Raw genomic sequence first — 22,982 nt, forward strand, 5'->3', positions numbered from 1 at the left:
AACAACTCTAGCAGGAACTCTAAGGGGGGTTCCGCATATGCCAACAAATCACTTAGCATGGACCTGTCAGCCTCTACTCCCTCAGAATGGAGGATCACAGTATTGAGGCTGTTTACTTATATAGTGACAAGTAAATCATACTGTTCTAACCATGTAATGTCTACCAGCCTTCTGATCAAGGTGGATAAATCCAATAAGTGGGGAAAAATAATCTTTCACAACCGGCTAAAGATGAAAATCAATGAATTCGGCTACATGAGAGCACAGCAACCCCCTGGCAGAGACAATAGGTCTACCATGGGGATTCACCAGTGATTTGTGCATGTTGGGTAAAAGGTATAATACAGGTGTCACTGGAAATCCAACACTCATGTATCCGTATTCATGTTCATCTATCGCCCCTGCCTCAAAACCACATTTCAGAATATTATCCAATGTTTTCTTGAACACCATAGTAGGATTACCTCTTAATTTCATATATGTGGCATTGTCAGACAGTTGTCTGTAGGCTTTTTTCCTGTAGTCAGAATATTTTTTGACAACTATGCATCCACCCTTGTCCGCTGCTTGGATGATAATAGAGGTATCATATTTTAAACTCTATAAAGCTGTCTTTTCTTCTTTAGTGAGATTAGAAAAATAAGTGTTAGGTTTAGCCTTCACAATCAGTAGTTACCATGCAAGTAAAGCTGCGTATAGAGGGATTGGAGTTAGCTGGTTCAAAACCACTAGGAGTTCTGAATGTACTGGATCTGGTCTGAGGTTTGTCTTTAAAAAAATCCCTTGACTTTAGTTATAAATGTCCTCGTTGACATGGGATTTGTCAACTTTTGGGTTCGGAACAAAGGACAGACCCTTATTCAGTACACTCATCTCATTTTCACTTAATATGCGGTCACTTAGATTATATACAATATTCACTTCCATTTGGGGGGCGTTTTCTTTGAACTCTCCCCTTCTGATGTGATTCCTCCGTTTCTTTTCTCTGTAAGTCATTGCGATATTTCGCAATTTTGTGTTTCTAATTTCTTTACCCAATTCTCACTGGAGTCATTCACAATCACATGATAGCTTTGCTGGTTTACCTAATTTATCTTATTCTAATCAAATTGTATAAGCCTATTAGTTTCTTCAATCACCAGAAGAATAAGGTTGTACGAGCACTTATTTAAGATGGAGCACCATTTCATGCAAAAATCAGGATTAGACCTACCAATGGTAGGAATATTTCTTATGCGAAACCCTCTGGGTATTATTATTGTGGTAATCGGACAAATAAACAGTGTGTAAATGATGGTCTACCTCCCTCTTTTCAAATTTAACAATTTGTGATATACATCCAAGGGTACCTCACCTCTAAGCTCATGCAAGTCTGCCAGTCTGCCACTACACGTATAGGGACAGTCTAGATTCAGTCATGATTCAGATAGGGCATGCAATTTTAAACAACATTCCAATTTACTTTTATCATCAATTTTGCTTTGTTCTTTTGTTATTCTTAGTTGAAAGCTAAATGTAGGTAGGCTCATATTCTAATGTCTTTTCTCCAACATAGGTGTGTCCGGTCCACGGCGTCATCCTTACTTGTGGGATATTCTCTTCCCCAACAGGAAATGGCAAAGAGCCCAGCCAAGCTGGTCACATGATCCCTCCTAGGCTCCGCCTACCCCAGTCATTCTCTTTGCCGTTGTACAGGCAACATCTCCACGGAGATGGCTTAGAGTTTTTTAGTGTTTAACTGTAGTTTTTATTATTCAATCAAGAGTTTGTTATTTTAAAATAGTGCTGGTATGTACTATTTACTCAGAAACAGAAAAGAGATGAAGATTTCTGTTTGTATGAGGAAAATGATTTTAGCAACCGTCACTAAAATCCATGGCTGTTCCACACAGGACTGTTGAGAGCAATTAACTTCAGTTGGGGGAACAGTGAGCAGTCTCTTGCTGCTTGAGGTATGACACATTCTAACAAGACGATGTAATGCTGGAAGCTGTCATTTTCCCTATGGGATCCGGTAAGCCATGTTTATTACGATTGTAAATAAGGGCTTCAAAAAGGGCTTATTAAGACTGTAGACTTTTTCTGGGCTAAATCGATTCATTATTAACACATATTTAGCCTTGAGGAATCATTTTATCTGGGTATTTTGATATAATAATATCGGCAGGCACTGTTTTAGACACCTTATTCTTTAGGGGCTTTCCCAAAGCATAGGCAGAGCCTCATTTTCGCGCCGGTGTTGCGCACTTGTTTTTGAGAGGCATGGCATGCAGTCGCATGTGAGAGGAGCTCTGATACTTAGAAAAGACTTTCTGAAGGCGTCATTTGGTATCGTATTCCCCTTGGGGCTTGGTTGGGTCTCAGCAAAGCAGATACCAGGGACTGTAAAGGGGTTAAAGTTCAAAACGGCTCCGGTTCCGTTATTTTAAGGGTTAAAGCTTCCAAATTTGGTGTGCAATACTTTTAAGGCTTTAAGACACTGTGGTGAAAATTTGGTGAATTTTGAACAATTCCTTCATGTTTTTTCGCAATTGCAGTAATAAAGTGTGTTCAGTTTAAAATTTAAAGTGACAGTAACGGTTTTATTTTAAAACGTTTTTTGTACTTTGTTATCAAGTTTATGCCTGTTTAACATGTCTGAACTACCAGATAGACTGTGTTCTGAATGTGGGGAAGCCAGAATTCCTATTCATTTAAATAAATGTGATTTATGTGACAATGACAATGATGCCCAAGATGATTCCTCAAGTGAGGGGAGTAAGCATGGTACTGTATCATTCCCTCCTTCGTCTACACGAGTCTTGCCCACTCAGGAGGCCCCTAGTACATCTAGCGCGCCAATACTCCTTACTATGCAACAATTAACGGCTGTAATGGATAATTCTGTCAAAAACATTTTAGCCAAAATGAACACTTATCAGCGTAAGCGCGACTGCTCTGTTTTAGATACTGAAGAGCATGACGACGCTGATAATAATATTTCTGAAGGGCCCCTAACCCAGTCTGATGGGGCCAGGGAGGTTTTGTCTGAGGGAGAAATTACTGATTCAGGGAACATTTCTCAACAAGCTGAACCTGATGTGATTGCATTTAAATTTAAGTTGGAACATCTCCGCATTCTGCTTAAGGAGGTATTATCCACTCTGGATGATTGTGACAAGTTGGTCATCCCAGAGAAACTATGTAAAATGGACAAGTTCCTAGAGGTGCCGGGGCTCCCAGAAGCTTTTCCTATACCCAAGCGGGTGGCGGACATTGTTAATAAAGAATGGGAAAGGCCCGGTATTCCTTTCGTCCCTCCCCCCATATTTAAAAAATTGTTTCCTATGGTCGACCCCAGAAAGGACTTATGGCAGACAGTCCCCAAGGTCGAGGGAGCGGTTTCCACTTTAAACAAACGCACCACTATACCCATAGAGGATAGTTGTGCTTTCAAAGATCCTATGGATAAAAAATTAGAAGGTTTGCTTAAAAAGATGTTTGTTCAGCAGGGTTACCTTCTACAACCAATTTCATGCATTGTCCCTGTCGCTACAGCCGCATGTTTCTGGTTCGATGAGCTGATAAAGGCGGTCGATAGTGATTCTCCTCCTTATGAGGAGATTATGGACAGAATCAATGCTCTCAAATTGGCTAATTCTTTCACCCTAGACGCCACTTTGCAATTGGCTAGGTTAGCGGCTAAGAATTCTGGGTTTGCTATTGTGGCGCGCAGAGCGCTTTGGTTGAAATCTTGGTCGGCTGATGCGTCTTCCAAGAACAAGCTACTTAACATTCCTTTCAAGGGGAAAACGCTGTTTGGCCCTGACTTGAAAGAGATTATCTCTGATATCACTGGGGGTAAGGGCCACGCCCTTCCTCAGGATCGGCCTTTCAAGGCAAAAAATAAACCTAATTTTCGTCCCTTTCGTAGAAACGGACCAGCCCAAAGTGCTACGTCCTCTAAGCAAGAGGGTAATACTTCTCAAACCAAGCCAGCTTGGAGACCAATGCAAGGCTGGAACAAGGGTAAGCAGGCCAAGAAACCTGCCACTGCTACCAAGACAGCATGAAATGTTGGCCCCCGATCCGGGACCGGATCTGGTGGGGGGCAGACTCTCTCTCTTCGCTCAGGCTTGGGCAACAGATGTTCTGGATCCTTGGGCGCTAGAAATAGTCTCCCAAGGTTATCTTCTGGAATTCAAGGGACTTCCCCCAAGGGGGAGGTTCCACAGGTCTCAGTTGTCTTCAGACCACATAAAAAGACAGGCATTCTTACATTGTGTAGAAGACCTGTTAAAAATGGGAGTGATTCATCCTGTTCCATTAAGAGAACAAGGGATGGGGTTCTACTCCAATCTGTTCATAGTTCCCAAAAAAGAGGGAACGTTCAGACCAATCTTAGATCTCAAGATCTTAAACAAGTTTCTCAAGGTTCCATCGTTCAAGATGGAAACCATTCGAACTATTCTTCCTTCCATCCAGGAAGGTCAATTCATGACCACGGTGGATTTAAAGGATGCGTATCTACATATTCCTATCCACAAGGAACATCATCGGTTCCTGAGGTTCGCATTCCTGGACAAACATTACCAGTTCGTGGCGCTTCCTTTCGGATTAGCCACTGCTCCAAGGATTTTCACAAAGGTACTAGGGTCCCTTCTAGCTGTGCTAAGACCAAGGGGCATTGCTGTAGTACCTTACTTGGACGACATTCTGATTCAAGCGTCGTCCCTTCCTCAAGCAAAGGCTCACACGGACATTGTCCTGGCCTTTCTCAGATCTCACGGATGGAAAGTGAACGTGGAAAAGAGTTCTCTATCTCCGTCAACAAGGGTTCCCTTCTTGGGAACAATAATAGACTCCTTAGAAATGAGGATTTTTCTGACAGAGGCCAGAAAAACAAAACTTCTAGACTCTTGTCGGATACTTCATTCCGTTCCTCTTCCTTCCATAGCTCAGTGCATGGAAGTGATCGGGTTGATGGTAGCGGCAATGGACATAGTTCCTTTTGCGCGCATTCATCTAAGACCATTACAACTGTGCATGCTCAGTCAGTGGAATGGGGACTATACAGACTTGTCTCCGAAGATACAAGTAAATCAGAGGACCAGAGACTCACTCCGTTGGTGGCTGTCCCTGGACAACCTGTCACGAGGGATGACATTCCGCAGACCAGAGTGGGTCATTGTCACGACCGACGCCAGTCTGATGGGCTGGGGCGCGGTCTGGGGATCCCTGAAAGCTCAGGGTCTTTGGTCTCGGGAAGAATCTCTGTTACCGATAAATATTCTGGAACTGAGAGCGATATTCAATGCTCTCAAGGCTTGGCCTCAGCTAGCGAGGGCCAAGTTCATACGGTTTCAATCAGACAACATGACAACTGTTGCGTACATCAACCATCAGGGGGGAACAAGGAGTTCCCTGGCGATGGAAGAAGTGACCAAAATCATTCTATGGGCGGAGTCTCACTCCTGCCACCTGTCTGCTATCCACATCCCAGGAGTGGAAAATTGGGAAGCGGATTTTCTGAGTCGTCAGACATTGCATCCGGGGGAGTGGGAACTCCACCCGGAAATCTTTGCCCAAGTCACTCAGCTGTGGGGCATTCCAGACATGGATCTGATGGCCTCTCGTCAGAACTTCAAAGTTCCTTGCTACGGGTCCAGATCCAGGGATCCCAAGGCGGCTCTAGTGGATGCACTAGTAGCACCTTGGACCTTCAAACTAGCTTATGTGTTCCCGCCGTTTCCTCTCATCCCCAGGCTGGTAGCCAGGATCAATCAGGAGAGGGCGTCGGTGATCTTGATAGCTCCTGCGTGGCCACGCAGGACTTGGTATGCAGATCTGGTGAATATGTCATCGGCTCCACCTTGGAAGCTACCTTTGAGACGAGACCTTCTTGTTCAGGGTCCGTTCGAACATCCGAATGTGGTTTCACTCCAGCTGACTGCTTGGAGATTGAACGCTTGATCTTATCGAAGCGAGGGTTCTCAGATTCTGTTATCGATACTCTTGTTCAGGCCAGAAAGCCTGTAACTAGAAAGATTTACCACAAAATTTGGAAAAAATATATCTGTTGGTGTGAATCTAAAGGATTCCCTTGGGACAAGGTTAAGATTCCTAGGATTCTATCCTTCCTTCAAGAAGGATTGGAAAAAGGATTATCTGCAAGTTCCCTGAAGGGACAGATTTCTGCCTTGTCTGTGTTACTTCACAAAAAGCTGGCCGCTGTGCCAGATGTTCAAGCCTTTGTTCAGGCTCTGGTTAGAATTAAGCCTGTTTACAAACCTTTGACTCCTCCTTGGAGTCTCAATTTAGTTCTTTCAGTTCTTCAGGGGGTTCCGTTTGAACCCTTGCATTCCGTTGATATTAAGTTATTATCTTGGAAAGTTTTGTTTTTAGTTGCAATTTCTTCTGCTAGAAGAGTTTCAGAATTATCTGCTCTGCAGTGTTCTCCTCCTTATCTGGTGTTCCATGCAGATAAGGTGGTTTTACGTACTAAACCTGGTTTTCTTCCAAAAAGTTGTTTCTAACAAAAACATTAACCAGGAGATTATCGTACCTTCTCTGTGTCCGAAACCAGTTTCAAAGAAGGAACGTTTGTTGCACAATTTGGATGTTGTTCGCGCTCTAAAATTCTATTTAGATGCTACAAAGGATTTTAGACAAACATCTTCCTTGTTTGTTGTTTATTCCGGTAAAAGGAGAGGTCAAAAAGCAACTTCTACCTCTCTCTCTTTTTGGATTAAAAGCATCATCAGATTGGCTTACGAGACTGCCGGACGGCAGCCTCCCGAAAGAATCACAGCTCATTCCACTAGGGCTGTGGCTTCCACATGGGCCTTCAAGAACGAGGCTTCTGTTGATCAGATATGTAGGGCAGCGACTTGGTCTTCACTGCACACTTTTACCAAATTTTACAAGTTTGATACTTTTGCTTCTTCTGAGGCTATTTTTGGGAGAAAGGTTTTGCAAGCCGTGGTGCCTTCCATTTAGGTGACCTGATTTGCTCCCTCCCTTCATCCGTGTCCTAAAGCTTTGGTATTGGTTCCCACAAGTAAGGATGACGCCGTGGACCGGACACACCTATGTTGGAGAAAACAGAATTTATGTTTACCTGATAAATTACTTTCTCCAACGGTGTGTCCGGTCCACGGCCCGCCCTGTTTTTTTTAATCAGGTCTGATAATTTATTTTCTTTAACTACAGTCACCACGGTACCATATGGTTTCTCCTATGCAAATATTCCTCCTTAACGTCGGTCGAATGACTGGGGTAGGCGGAGCCTAGGAGGGATCATGTGACCAGCTTGGCTGGGCTCTTTGCCATTTCCTGTTGGGGAAGAGAATATCCCACAAGTAAGGATGACGCCGTGGACCGGACACACCGTTGGAGAAAGTAATTTATCAGGTAAACATAAATTCTGTTATTCCTTGAAGGCTGCCTCTTATCTGAATGCATTTTGACAGTTTTTCACAAGTAGAGGGCGTTAATTCATGTGCCATATAGATAACATTATGCTCACGCCCGTGGAGTTACCTAGGTGGCAGCACTGATTGGCTAAAGTGCAAGTCTGACAAAAGAACTGAAATAAGCGGGCAGGCTGCAGAGGCTTAGATACAAGGTAATCACAGAGGTAAAACATAGTAACATAGTAGATGAGGTTGAAAAAAAGACCAAAGTCCATCGAGTTCAACCTATACAAATCTAAAATATATACAAAAAGCTCCAGTTAAGCTTAAATAATCCCACTAAAAGGTGACCCATTTAATACTAGCAATCATATCCATGAATTTTGTTTATAGACAGAAATGTTTCCAAATAATTTTTAAATGTATCTAGGGTATTGGCATTCACTACCTCCTTTGGTAATGAGTTGCAAAATTTTATTGCTCTTACAGTGAATTTTTTTTTCCGTTGCAGTAGATTAAATCTCCTTTCCTCCAACCTTAAATTGTGACCTCTGGTCACAAACAATTTTCTTGGAATAAACAGCGCTTCTGCCATCTCTGTATAAGGGCCTTGAATATATTTATATAAAGTAATCATGTCACCTCTTAAGCGCCTTTTCTTCTGTTATGTGTGATCAGTCCACGGGTCATCATTACTTCTGGGATATAACTCCTCCCCAACAGGAAATGCAAGAGGATTCACCCAGCAGAGCTGCATATAGCTCCTCCCCTCTACGTCACTCCCAGTCATTCTCTTGCACCCAACGACTAGATAGGATGTGTGAGAGGACTATGGTGATTATACTTAGTTTTTATAACTTCAATCAAAAGTTTGTTATTTTACAATAGCACCGGAGCGTGTTATTGCCTCTCTGGCAGAGTTTGAAGAAGAATCTACCAGAGTTTTTACTATGATTTTAACCGGAGTAGTTAAGATCATATTGCTGTTTCTCGGCCATCTGAGGGAGGTAAAAGCTTCAGATCAGGGGACAGCGGGCAGATGAATCTGCATTGAGGTATGTAGCAGTTTTTATTTTCTGAATGGAATTGATGAGAAAATCCTGCCATACCGTTATAATGACATGTATGTATACTCTACACTTCAGTATTCTGGGGATGGTATTTCACTGGAATTACTCTGTTAAAAGTACATTAAACCTTTGAATAGGTATTTATTATGTTAAACGTTTTTGCTGGAATGTAGAATCGTTTGCATTTTCTGAGGTACTGAGTGAATAAATGTTTGGGCATTATTTTTCCACTTGGCAGTTGCTTGTTTTAAATTGTGACAGTTTCGTTTCTCTCTCACTGCTGTGTGTGAGGGGGAGGGGCCGTTTTTTGGCGCTCTTTGCTACGCATCAAAAATTTCCAGTCAGTTACTCTTGTATTTCCTGCATGATCCGGTTCATCTCTAACAGAACTCAGGGGTCTTCAAACTTCTTTGGAGGGAGGTAGATTCTCTCAGCAGAGCTGTGAGACTTATATATTGACTGTGATTAAAAGACGTTGCTCTGTAATTTTTATGTTTCAAATTTAATTATTGTTACTTTACTAAGGGGAACAAACCTTTGCTAAAAGTTGTGTTGTTTTTAAGGATTGATGCTATAACTGTTTTTCAGTTCATTATTTCAACTGTCATTTAATCGTTTAGTGCTTCTTTGAGGCACAGTACGTTTTTGTTAAATAAGATTGTAACCAAGTTGCAAGTTTATTGCTAGTGTGTTAAACATGTCTGATTCAGAGGAAGATACCTGTGTCATTTGTTCCAATGCCAAGGTGGAGCCCAATAGAAATTTATGTACTAACTGTATTGATGCTACTTTAAATAAAAGCCAATCTGTACAAATTGAACAAATTTCACCAAACAGCGAGGGGAGAGTTATGCCGACTAACTCGCCTCACGTGTCAGTACCTGCATCTCCCGCCCGGGAGGTGCGTGATATTGTGGCGCCTAGTACATCTGGGCGGCCATTACAGATAACATTACAAGATATGGCTACTGTTATGACTGAAGTTTTGGCTAAATTACCAGAACTAAGAGGCAAGCGTGATCACTCTGGGGTGAGAACAGAGTGCGCTGATAATACTAGGGCCATGTCTGATACTGCGTCACAGCTTGCAGAGCATGAGGACGGAGAGCTTCATTCTGTGGGTGACGGTTCTGATCCAAACAGATTGGATTCAGATATTTCAAATTTTAAATTTAAATTGGAGAACCTCCGTGTATTACTAGGGGAGGTTTTAGCGGCTCTTAATGATTGTAACACTGTTGCAATACCAGAGAAATTGTGTAGGTTGGATAAATACTTTGCGGTACCGGCGAGTACTGACGTTTTTCCTATACCTAAGAGACTAACTGAAATTGTTACTAAGGAGTGGGATAGACCCGGTGTGCCGTTCTCACCCCCTCCAATATTTAGAAAGATGTTTCCAATAGACGCCACCACACGGGACTTATGGCAAACGGTCCCTAAGGTGGAGGGAGCAGTTTCTACTTTAGCTAAGCGTACCACTATCCCGGTGGAGGATAGCTGTGCTTTTTCAGATCCAATGGATAAAAAATTAGAGGGTTACCTTAAGAAAATGTTTGTTCAACAAGGTTTTATATTGCAACCCCTTGCATGCATCGCGCCGATTACGGCTGCGGCAGCATTTTGGATTGAGTCTCTGGAAGAGAACCTTAGTTCAGCTACGCTGGACGACATTACGGACAGGCTTAGAGTCCTTAAACTAGCTAATTCATTCATTTCGGAGGCCGTAGTACATTTAACCAAACTTACGGCTAAGAACTCAGGATTCGCCATTCAGGCGCGTAGGGCGCTGTGGCTAAAATCCTGGTCAGCTGATGTAACTTCTAAGTCCAAATTACTTAATATACCTTTCAAGGGGCAAACTTTATTTGGGCCCGGTTTGAAAGAAATTATCGCTGACATTACAGGAGGTAAGGGCCACGCCCTGCCTCAAGACAAAGCCAAGGCTAAGGCTAGACAGTCTAATTTTCGTCCCTTTCGGAATTTCAAAGCAGGAGCAGCACCAACTTCCACTGCACCAAAACAGGAAGGAGCTGTTGCTCGTTACAGACAAGGCTGGAAACCTAACCAGTCCTGGAACAAGGGCAAGCAGACCAGGAAACCTGCTGCTGCCCCAAAGACAGCATGAACCGAGGGCCCCCGATCCGGGACCGGATCTAGTGGGGGGCAGACTCTCTCTCTTCGCCCAGGCTTGGGCAAGAGATATTCAGGATCCCTGGGCGCTAGAGATCATATCTCAGGGATACCTCCTAGACTTCAAATTCTCTCCCCCAAGAGGGAGATTTCATCTGTCAAGGTTGTCAACAAACCAGATAAAGAAAGAAGCGTTTCTACGCTGTGTACAAGATCTGTTATTAATGGGAGTGATCCATCCGGTTCCGCGGTCGGAACAAGGACAAGGGTTTTACTCAAACCTGTTTGTGGTTCCCAAAAAAGAGGGAACTTTCAGGCCAATCTTGGATTTAAAGATCCTAAACAAATTCCTAAGAGTTCCATCGTTCAAAATGGAAACTATTCGGACAATCTTACCCATGATCCAAAAGGGTCAGTACATGACCACAGTGGACTTAAAGGATGCTTACCTTCACATACCGATTCACAAAGATCATTACCGGTATCTAAGGTTTGCCTTCTTAGACAGGCATTACCAGTTTGTAGCTCTTCCATTCGGATTGGCTACGGCTCCAAGAATCTTCACAAAGGTTCTGGGTGCCCTTCTGGCGGTACTAAGACCGCGAGGAATTTCGGTAGCTCCGTACCTAGACGACATTCTGATACAAGCTTCAAGCTTTCAAACTGCCAAGTCTCATACAGAGTTAGTTCTGGCATTTCTAAGGTCGCATGGATGGAAAGTGAACGAAAAGAAAAGTTCTCTCTTTCCTCTCACAAGAGTTCCATTCTTGGGGACTCTTATAGATTCTGTAGAAATGAAGATTTATCTGACAGAAGACAGATTAACAAAGCTTCTAAATGCATGCCGTGTCCTTCATTCCATTCAACTCCCGTCAGTAGCTCAATGCATGGAGGTGATCGGCTTAATGGTAGCAGCAATGGACATAGTACCCTTTGCACGTCTACATCTCAGACCGCTGCAATTGTGCATGCTGAGTCAGTGGAATGGGGATTACTCAGACTTGTCCCCTACTCTGAATCTGGATCAAGAGACCAGAAATTCTCTTCTGTGGTGGCTTTCTCGGCCACATCTGTCCAGGGGGATGCCATTCAGCAGGCCGGACTGGACAATTGTAACAACAGACGCCAGCCTACTAGGTTGGGGCGCTGTCTGGAATTCTCTGAAGGCTCAGGGACAATGGAATCAGGAGGAAAGTCTCCTGCCAATAAACATTCTGGAATTGAGAGCAGTTCTCAATGCCCTTCTGGCTTGGCCCCAGTTAAAAACTCGGGGGTTCATCAGGTTTCAGTCGGACAACATCACGACTGTAGCTTACATCAACCATCAAGGAGGGACAAGAAGCTCCCTAGCAATTATGGAAGTATCAAACATAATTCGCTGGGCAGAGTCTCACTCTTGCCACCTGTCAGCAATCCACATCCCGGGAGTGGAGAACTGGGAGGCGGATTTCTTGAGTCGCCAGACTTTTCATCCGGGGGAGTGGGAACTTCATCCGGAGGTCTTTGCCCAAATACTTCGACGTTGGGGCAAACCAGAGATAGATCTCATGGCGTCTCGCCAGAACGCCAAACTTCCTCGCTACGGGTCCAGATCCAGGGATCCGGGAGCGGTTCTGATAGATGCTTTGACAGCACCTTGGAACTTCGGGATGGCTTATGTGTTTCCACCCTTCCCGCTGCTTCCTCGATTGATTGCCAAAATCAAACAGGAGAGAGCATCAGTGATTCTAATAGCGCCTGCATGGCCACGCAGGACTTGGTATGCAGATCTAGTGGACATGTCATCCTGTCCGCCTTGGTCTCTACCTCTAAGACAGGACCTTCTGATACAGGGTCCATTCAAACATCAAAATCTAACTTCTCTGAAGCTGACTGCTTGGAAATTGAACGCTTGATTTTATCAAAACGTGGTTTTTCTGAGTCGGTTATTGATACCCTGATACAGGCTAGGAAGCCTGTTACCAGAAGGATTTACCACAAGATATGGCGTAAATACCTATACTGGTGCGAATCCAAAGGTTACTCCTGGAGTAAGGTTAGGATTCCTAGGATATTGTCCTTTCTACAAGAAGGTTTAGAAAAGGGTTTATCGGCTAGCTCATTAAAGGGACAGATCTCAGCTCTGTCCATCTTGTTATACAGGCGTCTGTCAGAAAATCCAGACGTCCAGGCCTTTTGTCAGGCTTTAGCTATGATCAAGCCTGTGTTTAAAACTGTTGCTCCGCCATGGAGTTTAAACCTTGTTCTTAACGTTCTACAAGGAGTTCCGTTTGAACCCCTTCATTCCATTGATATAAAGTTGTTATCTTGGAAAGTGTTATTTTTAATGGCTATTTCTTCGGCTCGGAGAGTCTCTGAGTTATCAGCTTTACATTGTGATTCTCCTTATTTGATTTTTCATTCAGATAAGGTAGTTCTGCGTACAAAACCTGGGTTCTTACCTAAGGTAGTCACTAACAGGAACATCAATCAAGAGATCGTGGTGCCTTCCCTGTGCCCGAATCCTTCTTCAAAGAAGGAACGTCTTCTACACAATCTGGATGTAGTTCGTGCCCTCAAGTTCTACTTGCAGGCAACTAAGGATTTTCGACAAACGTCTTCCCTGTTTGTCGTGTACTCTGGTCAGAGGAGAGGTCATAAGGCTTCGGCTACCTCTCTCTCCTTCTGGCTTCGTAGCATAATTCGTTTAGCCTATGAGACTACTGGACAGCAGCCTCCTGAAAGAATTACAGCTCATTCTACTAGAGCTGTGGCTTCCACTTGGGCCTTTAAGAATGAGGCCTCTGTTGAACAGATTTGCAAGGCTGCAACTTGGTCTTCGCTTCATACTTTTTCCAAATTTTCCAAATTTGACACTTTTGCTTCTTCGGAGGCTATTTTTGGGAGAAAGGTTCTTCAGGCAGTGGTTCCTTCTGTATAATGAGCCTGCCTATCCCTCCCGTCATCCGTGTACTTTTGCTTTGGTATTGGTATCCCAGAAGTAATGATGACCCGTGGACTGATCACACATAACAGAAGAAAACATAATTTATGCTTACCTGATAAATTCCTTTCTTCTGTTGTGTGATCAGTCCACGGCCCGCCCTGTTTTTTAAGGCAGGTAAATATCTTTTAAATTATACTCCAGTCACCACTTCACCCTTGGTTTCTCCTTTCTCGTTGATTCTTGGTCGAATGACTGGGAGTGACGTAGAGGGGAGGAGCTATATGCAGCTCTGCTGGGTGAATCCTCTTGCATTTCCTGTTGGGGAGGAGTTATATCCCAGAAGTAATGATGACCCGTGGACTGATCACACAACAGAAGAAAGGAATTTATCAGGTAAGCATAAATTATGTTTTTCTCTTGTTAAGTGTGTTCAGTCTACGGGTCATCCATTACTTATGGGATATATTCTCCTTCCCAACTGGAAGTTGCAAGAGGATCACCCAAGCAGAGCTGCTATATAGCTCCTCCCCTCACATGTCATATCCAGTCATTCTCTTGCAACCCTCAACAAAGAAGGAGGTCGCGAGAGGAGCTGGAGTTTTTACTTAATTATTCTTCAATCAAAAGTTTGTTATTTTAAATGGCACCGGAGTGTGCTGTTTTTTCTATCTCAGGCAGTATTTGGAAGAAGAAACTGCCTGCGTTTTCTATGATCTTAGCAGGCGTAACTAAGATCCACTGGCTGTTCTCGACATTCTGAGGAGTGGGGTAACTTCAGAAAATGGGAATAGCATGCGGGGTCTCCCGCAAATGAGGTATGTGCAGTACAATATTTTCTGGGAATGGAATTGACTAAGAAAACACTGCTGTTACCCGTATGATGTAAGTACAGCCTTAAATGCAGTAGTAGTGACTGGTATCAGGCTGATAAATGTATGCACAGTAGAGTTATTTTCTAGGGACTAGAATTTGACTGAAAAAATACTGTTACTACTGATATAATGTGTGAGCCTTAACTGCAGTAGAAGCGACTGGTAGCAGGCTTAGTAATAACTTTACACAGCATCTGAAATGTTGTTTTTTCAAACGTTTACTGGCATGTTAATCGTTTTGTGAGGTACTTTGGTGATAAATCTTTTTGGGCATGATTTTTTTCCACATGGCTAACGTATATTTCTGCATAGAAACCGTTATATCAGGTCTCCCACTGTTGTAATAGGAGTGGGAGGGTCCTTTTTTTTTAACGCCTTGTTGCGCAGTTAGAATTCTAGCACAGTCTTCCTGCTTCTTCCTCTTTGATCCAGGACGTCTCCAGAGAGCTCAGGGATCTTCAAAAGTCGTTTTTGAGGGAGGTAATCAGTCACAGCAGACCTGTGACAGTGTGTTTGACTGTGATAAAAGCGTTAAATCTTAATTTGATATCCGTTTTTGGGTACTGAGGGGTTAATCATCCTTTTGCTAATGGGTGCAATCCTCTGCTAATTAATACATTTAAAGAATTGTTGACTATAACTGAATTAGTTCTTTGTTATTCAACTGTGTTTTAAAAAAAAAAAAAAAAAAAAAGCGCTGCAGCGTTTTTTATATTGCTTGTAAACTTATTGAAAGTAATTTCCAAGCTTGCTAGCTTCATTGCTAGTCTGTTTAAACATGTCTGATACAGGAGGAATCTGCTTGTTCATTATGTTTTAAAAGCCGATGTGGAGCCCAATACAAATATGTGCACCAATTGTATTGATATTACTTTGAATAAAAGTCAATCTGTACCGATAAAGAAATTATCACCAGACAACGAGGGGGAAGTTATGCCGTCTAACTCTCCTCACGTGTCAGTACCTTCGTCTCCCGCTCGGGAGGTGCGTAAGATTGAGGCGCCAAGTACATCAAGGCCCTTACAAATCACTTTACATGATATGGCTAATGTTATGAAAGAAGTATTATACAATATGCCCGAGTTAAGAGGCAAGCGTGACAGCTCTGGGTTAAGGACAGAGCGCGCCGATGACACGAGAGCCATGTCTGATACTGCGTCACAATTTGCAGAACATGAGGACGGAGAGCTTCATTCTGTAGGTGACGGTTCTGATTCGGGGAGACCGGATTCAGAAATTTCAAATTTTAAATTTAAGCTTGAGAACCTCCGCGTGTTGCTAGGGGAGGTGTTAGCGGCTCTGATTGATTGTGACACGGTGGCAATCCCAGAGAAATTATGTAGGCTGGATAAATACTATGCGGTACCGGTGTGTACTGACGTTTTTCCTATACCAAAGAGGCTTACAGAGATTATTAGCAAGGAGTGGGATAGACCCGGTGTGCCTTTTTCCCCTCCTCCGATATTTAGAAAAATGTTCCCTATAGACGCCACCACACGAGACTTATGACAGACGGTCCCTAAGGTGGAGGGAGCAGTTTCTACTTTAGCCAAGCGTACCACTATCCCGGTGGAGGATAGCTGTGCTTTCTCAGATCCAATGGATAAAAAATTATAGGGTTACCTTAAGAAAATGTTTGTTCAACAAGGTTTTATATTACAGCCTCTTGCATGCATTGCGCCTGTCACTGCTGCAGCGGCATTTCTGGTTTGAGTCTCTGGAAGAAGCGATTCGCACAGCACCATTGGATGAATCTTTGAGCAAGATTAGAACCCTTAAGCTGGCTAATGCGTTTGTTTCGGATGCCGTAGTGCATTTAACCAAACTTACGGCTAAGAATTCCGGATTCGCCATACAGGCGCGCAGAGCGCTATGGCTTAAATCCTGGTCAGCAGATGTAACTTCTAAGTCTAAACTACTAAACATTCCTTTCAAAGGGCAGACCTTATTCGGGCCCGGCTTGAAGGAAATTATTGCTGACATTACTGGAGGTAAGGGCCACACCCTTCCTCAGGACAGGGCCAAATCAAAGGCCAAACAGTCTAATTTTCGTGCCTTTCGTAATTTCAAGGCAGGAGCAGCATCAACTTCCTCCGCTCCAAAACAGGAAGGAACTACTGCTCGTTACAGACAGGGTTGGAAAGGCAACCAGTCATGGAACAAGGGCAAGCAGGCCAGAAAGCCTACTTCCGCCCCTAAGACAGCATGAAGACAGGGCCCCCTTTCCGGAGACGGATCTAGTGGGGGGCAGACTTTCTCTCTTCGCCCAGGCTTGGACAAGAGATGTACAGGATCCCTGGACGTTGGAGATTATATCTCAGGGATACCTTCTGGATTTTAAAACTTCTCCTCCACAAGGGAGGTTTCATCTGTCAAGGTTATCAACAAACCTAGTAAAGAAAGAGGCATTTCTACAATGTGTACAAGACCTCTCAGTGATGGGAGTGATCCACCCAGTTCCGCGAACGGAACAGGGTGTAAGGTTGTAAATGTAGCTGGACAAGAAACCAGAATGTTATTCTGTAACAACTGGTAAAAACTGTGCCAGCAAGTTAATAAGACATAATGGATAGCAGACAAGATATAGTTAATATCACAATCTGTGCCTTTAGAAATCTCATGCAACTAGTAACAGGAGTTGATAGGTTAACAGTCACAGGTAATGAATTTCACTTGGTCAATAGAGTTCATAAGTGATTACTGAGTCAGTGGATTAATATGCAGCTTAAGCAAACAGGAGTTATAACAGCTTGTTATGCCTGTAAAAGGTGGAGGATATGGCATAAATAGTTAATGAATGTTTGTACCTTAGTTGCAGATGAAGAAAGGACTGGATCCAGTTTTCAGAGCAGTGAACAATGTTTTAGATAACAATCTACTTACAACTTGGTACTAGGAGAGGTTGCTGGGATTAACCGATGAGAGCTTTGCAGACAGTGTGCAGCAGGTGAGCAAAAATGAGGAAGTGATCCTTGCGGCTGGGACTTGATGCAGTGTAGGAATCCAAAAGGAAAAAGATCCAGTATGCTGAGCTGATTGAAGCAGAGAAGCAGGTTCCAAAGTAAGAATCCTTCACAGTTGAAAAAGTAGCAAGGTAACACAGCAGTAAATAACTATAGAGATTGCTTAAATAAAATAAGCATTTGAATTAGAGGTCAGACTTGAAAGTGGCTGCTGTGGACAAGTTGAACACAACAGGCTAAGCACAAAATAATCAAGCAATGATGTGAATAAAGGGGAGTGGTTTTATAGGCAGGAGGAATTGAGTGGAATGTCTTAAAGGGACATTACACAGGGGCAAGGGTTTTATTCAAATCTGTCTGTGGTTCCCAAGAAAGAGGGAACCTTCAGACCAATCTTAGACTTAAAAATCTTAAACAAATTCCTAAGGGTTCCATAGTTCAAGATGGAAACCATTCGGACCATCCTACCCATGATCCAAGAGGGTCAATATATGACCACAGTGGACTTAAAGGATGCCTACCTTCACATACCAATTCACAAAGATCATTATCGGTACCTAAGATTTGCCTTTCTAGACAGGCATTACCAGTTTGTAGCTCTTCCCTTCGGGTTAGCTACGGCCCCTAGAATTTTTACAAAGGTTCTGGGCTCACTTCTGGCGGTACTAAGACCACAAGGCATAGCGGTGGCTCCGTACCTAGACGACATTCTGATACAAGCGTCAAGTTTTCAAATTGCAAAGTCTCATACAGAGATAGTTCTAGCATTTCTGAGGTCGCATGGGTTGAAAGTGAACGTGGAAAAGAGTTCTGTTACCACTCACAAGGGTCCCTTTTCTAGGGACTCTTATAGATTCTGTAAAAATGAAGATATACCTGACGGAGTCCAGGTTATCAAAGATTCTCAATGCTTGCCGTGTCCTTCACTCCATTCCAAGCCCATCAGTAGCTCAGTGCATGGAAGTAATCGGCTTAATGGTCGCGGCAATGGACATAGTGCCATTTGCGCGCCTACATCTCAGACCGCTGCAACTATGCATGCTCAGTCAATGGAACGGGGATTACTCAGATCTGTCCCCTTTGCTAAATCTGGACCAGGAGACCAGAGATTCTCTTCTCTGGTGGTTATCACGGGTTCATCTGTCCAAAGGAATGACTTTTCGCAGACCAGATTGGACGATTGTAACAACAGATGCCAGCCTACTAGGCTGGGGAGCAGTCTGGAACTCCCTGAAGGCTCAGGGATTGTGGACTCAGGAGGAGAGACTCCTCCCGATAAACATTCTAGAATTAAGAGCAATATTCAATGCTCTTCTAGCTTGGCCTCAGTTAGCAACACTGAGGTTCATCAGATTTCAGTCGGACAACATCACGACTGTGGCTTACATCAATCATCAAGGGGGAACCAGGAGTTCCCTAGCGATGTTGGAAGTCTCGAAGATAATTCGCTGGGCAGAGTCTCACTCTTGCCACCTGTCAGCGATCTACATCCCAGGCGTGGAGAACTGGGAGGCGGATTTTCTAAGTCGCCAGACCTTTCATCCGGGGGAGTGGGAACTCCACCCGGAGGTATTTGCTTAACTGATTCGTCGTTGGGGCAAACCGGATCTGGATCTCATGGCATCTCGCCAGAACGCCAAGCTTCCTTGTTACGGATCCAGGTCCAGGGACCCGGGTGCGGTGCTGGTAGATGCACTAGCAGCCCCTTGGGTTTTCAACATAGCTTATGTGTTTCCACCTTTTCCGTTGCTACCTCGACTGATTGCCAGGATCAAACAGGAGAGAGCATCGGTGATTCTGATAGCGCCTGCGTGGCCACGCAGGACCTGGTATGCAGACCTAGTGGACATGTCGTCCTGTCCACCATGGTCTCTACCCCTGAGGCAGGACCTTCTAATTCAGGGTCCTTTCAACCATCCAAACCTAATTTCTCTGAGGCTGACTGCTTGGAAATTGAAGGCTTGATTCTATCAAAGCATGGGTTTTCGGATTCGGTTATTGATACATTAATACAGGCTCGGAAACCTGTTACCAGAAAAATTTACCATAAGATATGGCGTAAATATTTATATTGGTGTGAATCCAAGAGTTACTCATGGAGTAAGGTTAGGATTCCTAGGATATTGTCTTTTCTACAAGAGGGTTTAGAAAAGGGCTTATCCACTAGTTCACTAAAGGGACAGATTTCTGCTCTGTCTATTCTTTCACACAAGCGTCTGGCAGAGAATCCAGACGTCCAGGCTTTTTGTCAGGCTTTGGCTAGGATTAAGCCTGTGTTTAAAACTGTTGCTCCTCCGTGGAGCTTAAACTTGGTTCTTAAAGTTCTTCAGGGTGTTCCGTTTGAACCCCTTCATTCCATTGATATTAAGCTTTTATCTTGGAAAGTTCTGTTTTTGATGGCTATTTCCTCGGCTCGAAGAGTTACATTGTGATTCTCCTTATCTGATCTTTCATTCAGACAAGGTAGTCCTGCGTACTAAACCTGGGTTTTTACCTAAGGTTGTTTCTAACAGGAATATCAATCAAGAGATTGTTGTTCCATCGTTATGCCCTAATCCTTCTTCAAAGAAGGAACGTCTTTTGCATAATCTAGACGTGGTCCGTGCCCTGAAGTTCTACTTACAGGCAACTAAAGATTTTTGACAAACTTCTTCTCTGTTTGTCGTTTACTCTGGACAGAGGAGAGGTCAAAAGGCTTCGGCTACCTCTCTCTCTTTTTGGCTTCGTAGCATAATACGCTTAGCCTATGAGACTGCTGGACAGCAGCCTCCTGAAAAAATTACAGCTCATTCCACTAGAGCTTTGGCTTCCACCTGGGCCTTTAAGAATGAGGCCTCTGTTGAACAGATTTGCAAGGCTGCAACTTGGTCTTCACTTCATACTTTTTCCAAATTTTACAAATTTGACACTTTTGCTTCTTCGGAGGCTGTTTTTGGGAGAAAGGTTCTACAGGCAGTGGTTCCTTCTTTTTAATGTTCCTGCCTTGTCCCTCCCATCATCCGTGTACTTTAGCTTTGGTATTGGAATCCCATAAGTAATGGATGACCCGTGGACTGAACACACTTAACAAGAGAAAACATAATTTATGCTTACCTGATAAATTTATTTCTCTTGTAGTGTGTTCAGTCCACGGCCCGCCCTGTCTTTTTGAGGCAGGTTCTAAATTTTAAATTATAACTCCAGTCACCACTGCACCCTATAGTTTCTCCTTTCTTGTCTTGTTTCGGTCGAATGACTGGATATGACATGTGAGGGGAGGAGCTATATAGCAGCTCTGCTTGGGTGATCCTCTTGCAACTTCCTGTTGGGAAGGAGAATATATCCCATAAGTAATGGATGACCCGTGGACTGAACACACTACAAGAGAAATAAATTTATCAGGTAAGAATAAATTATGTTTTTTCTAAAGAAAACAGAACCAGTTTGGCTAGCCTCTCCTCATAGGTTAAATTCTCCAATCCCCTTATTAGCTCTGAACTTTTTCTAGTTCTGCAATATCTTTTTTTGCGATCGGTCCCCAGAACTGCACTCCATACTCAAGGTGAGGTCTTACCAGGGCTTTATATAATGATAGAATTATGCTTTCCTCCCTTGAGTCAATGCCTCTTTTAATACATGCTAGTATCTTATTAGCCTTTGAAGTTGCTGCCCTGCATTGTGCACCCATCTTTAGACGAACAAAAAACTTTTTGCTGCCTAAGAAGTAATTTTCTGAAAATAGTTTCAGAAAATTACTTCTTATGCAGCAAAAAGTTTTTTGTTCGTCTGTGTCTGTCATTCCTGAGATGCTGAACCTGCCCTTCATCTGGGCTCCTAAGTGCAATTTTGGTCCTGTTCCTGATTCCCCTGTGGAGGTTTGCTGTGCCGAGTTTCCATCCACCTGATTGGCTCCCCTGCTGGGTCGACTTTGACGCTGTCTGCCGAGTGACGTCTGCTGTAGCGTGTCGAGCTTGCGCTTGTCTGACGGGCGACTTTTGGTTCCGTCCTGCTTGTCTGGGTACTTGGTGTACCGCCGCTCTTGTGAGTAACACTCTGTGTGTGGGGGGTCTGCTGTTACTGCTCTCCTATGTTGTACAAGACGATACTTGTCCCATGAGGCGCCTCTTCTATCTGTCTTCCACAGGTTCCCGACTTTCATCCACAATATTCTAAGAGAGCTGCCTGGATTGCCGCCACTGAATCAGTTACCTACACCTGTTTCTGATCATTTGCGCACTTCTATAGAGACTCCTATTGTTTCTCTTGTTTTATGATAAATAATACGTTGCCTGCTTATTTTTACTTCCAAAATGTAGAACCTTGCATTTTCCCGTATTAAATCTCATTTTCCATTTACCTGCCCATACTTCTAATTTTTGCAGGTCCCTTTGTAACAAAAGTTCATCCTGCTCTGACCTAATGACCTTACTTAACTTAGTATCATCTGCAAAATAGAGATGTCGCTATTTAATCCTAGCTCCAAGTCATTTATAAAAATATTAAAAAGAATAGGGCCCAGCACTGATCCCTGGGGTACTCCACTGATTACCTTTGTCTAATCTGAGTATGATCCATTTACTACTACTCGTTGCTCCCTATCTTTTATCCAGTTATTTATCCACAAACTAACATTTTCAGCTATTCCCAGTCCCTTAATTTTGTGCATTAATCTCTCATTTGGCACTGTATCAAACGCCTTTGCAAAATCTAAGTATATCACATCAACTGATTCCCCTTTATCTATATTTGTACTTACTTCCTCATAGAATCTAATTAGATTAGTTTGACATGATCTATTTCTCATAAAACCATGCTGATTAGAACTCATAATCTTGTTTACACGAATATGCTCATCAATATAATCCCTTATAATCCCTTCAAATATCTTCCCCACTATTGATGTCAGACTAACTGGTCTATAGCTTACTGGATCATCCCTACTTCCCTTTTTGAAGAGTGGTACCACATCAGCTTTACGTCAATCCTTGGGTACCATGCCTGAGGGTTAATGAGTCTTGAAAAATTAAGAGTAGAGGTTTGTCTATAACAGTGCTAAATTCCCTCAACACCCTTGGGTGTATTCCATCTGGGCCTGGAGTTTTATTTACCTTAATATTATCCAATTAGTTCCTGATATCCTCTATACATAACCCAATTAATGGTATGGGCTGGCATGTTCTATTTTGTTCCAAAGTATCTTCCAATGGTTCCTCTCTTGTGTATACTGAAGAAAAAAACTGCTACCATCCCCGCATTTTAATGTACCTATATTGTCTTTCTTAATTTTTTTGCTATTTATGTACTTAAATAATCTTTTAGGGTTAGATTTAGAATCCTTTGCAATTAATTTTTCATTTTCAATTTTGGCTAATTTGATTGCTTTTTTGCATGCTTTACATTCCTTATAAATATGGAAAACGTATATTAATATAACCATGTTGGTTATGCAAAACTGGGGAATGGGTAATAAAGGAATTATTTTATCTTTTTAAACAATACAATTCAGATGTTGACTGTCCCTTTAACTTTTTTCAAAATTAAAAAAGCAATATTGAATTGACTCCAACTTTATGCTTTGGCTTTGTAATTTTTTCTTTTGTTTTTAAAGCTTAGTTTTGACATATTGTGACAATGGAACATTCCTG

The 22,982-nt window shown here is 43.0% G+C and overlaps 1 protein-coding gene across 1 annotated transcript in view; it reads left to right on the forward strand.

The window, feature by feature from the left end:
* The window catches only part of FOCAD (focadhesin), a 1,237,844-nt gene that overhangs the window by 174,781 nt on the left and 1,040,081 nt on the right, over positions 1 to 22,982 (forward strand).

Source organism: Bombina bombina, chromosome 2 (assembly GCF_027579735.1).
Source record: "Bombina bombina isolate aBomBom1 chromosome 2, aBomBom1.pri, whole genome shotgun sequence".
Classification (NCBI taxonomy): Eukaryota; Metazoa; Chordata; class Amphibia; order Anura; family Bombinatoridae; genus Bombina; species Bombina bombina.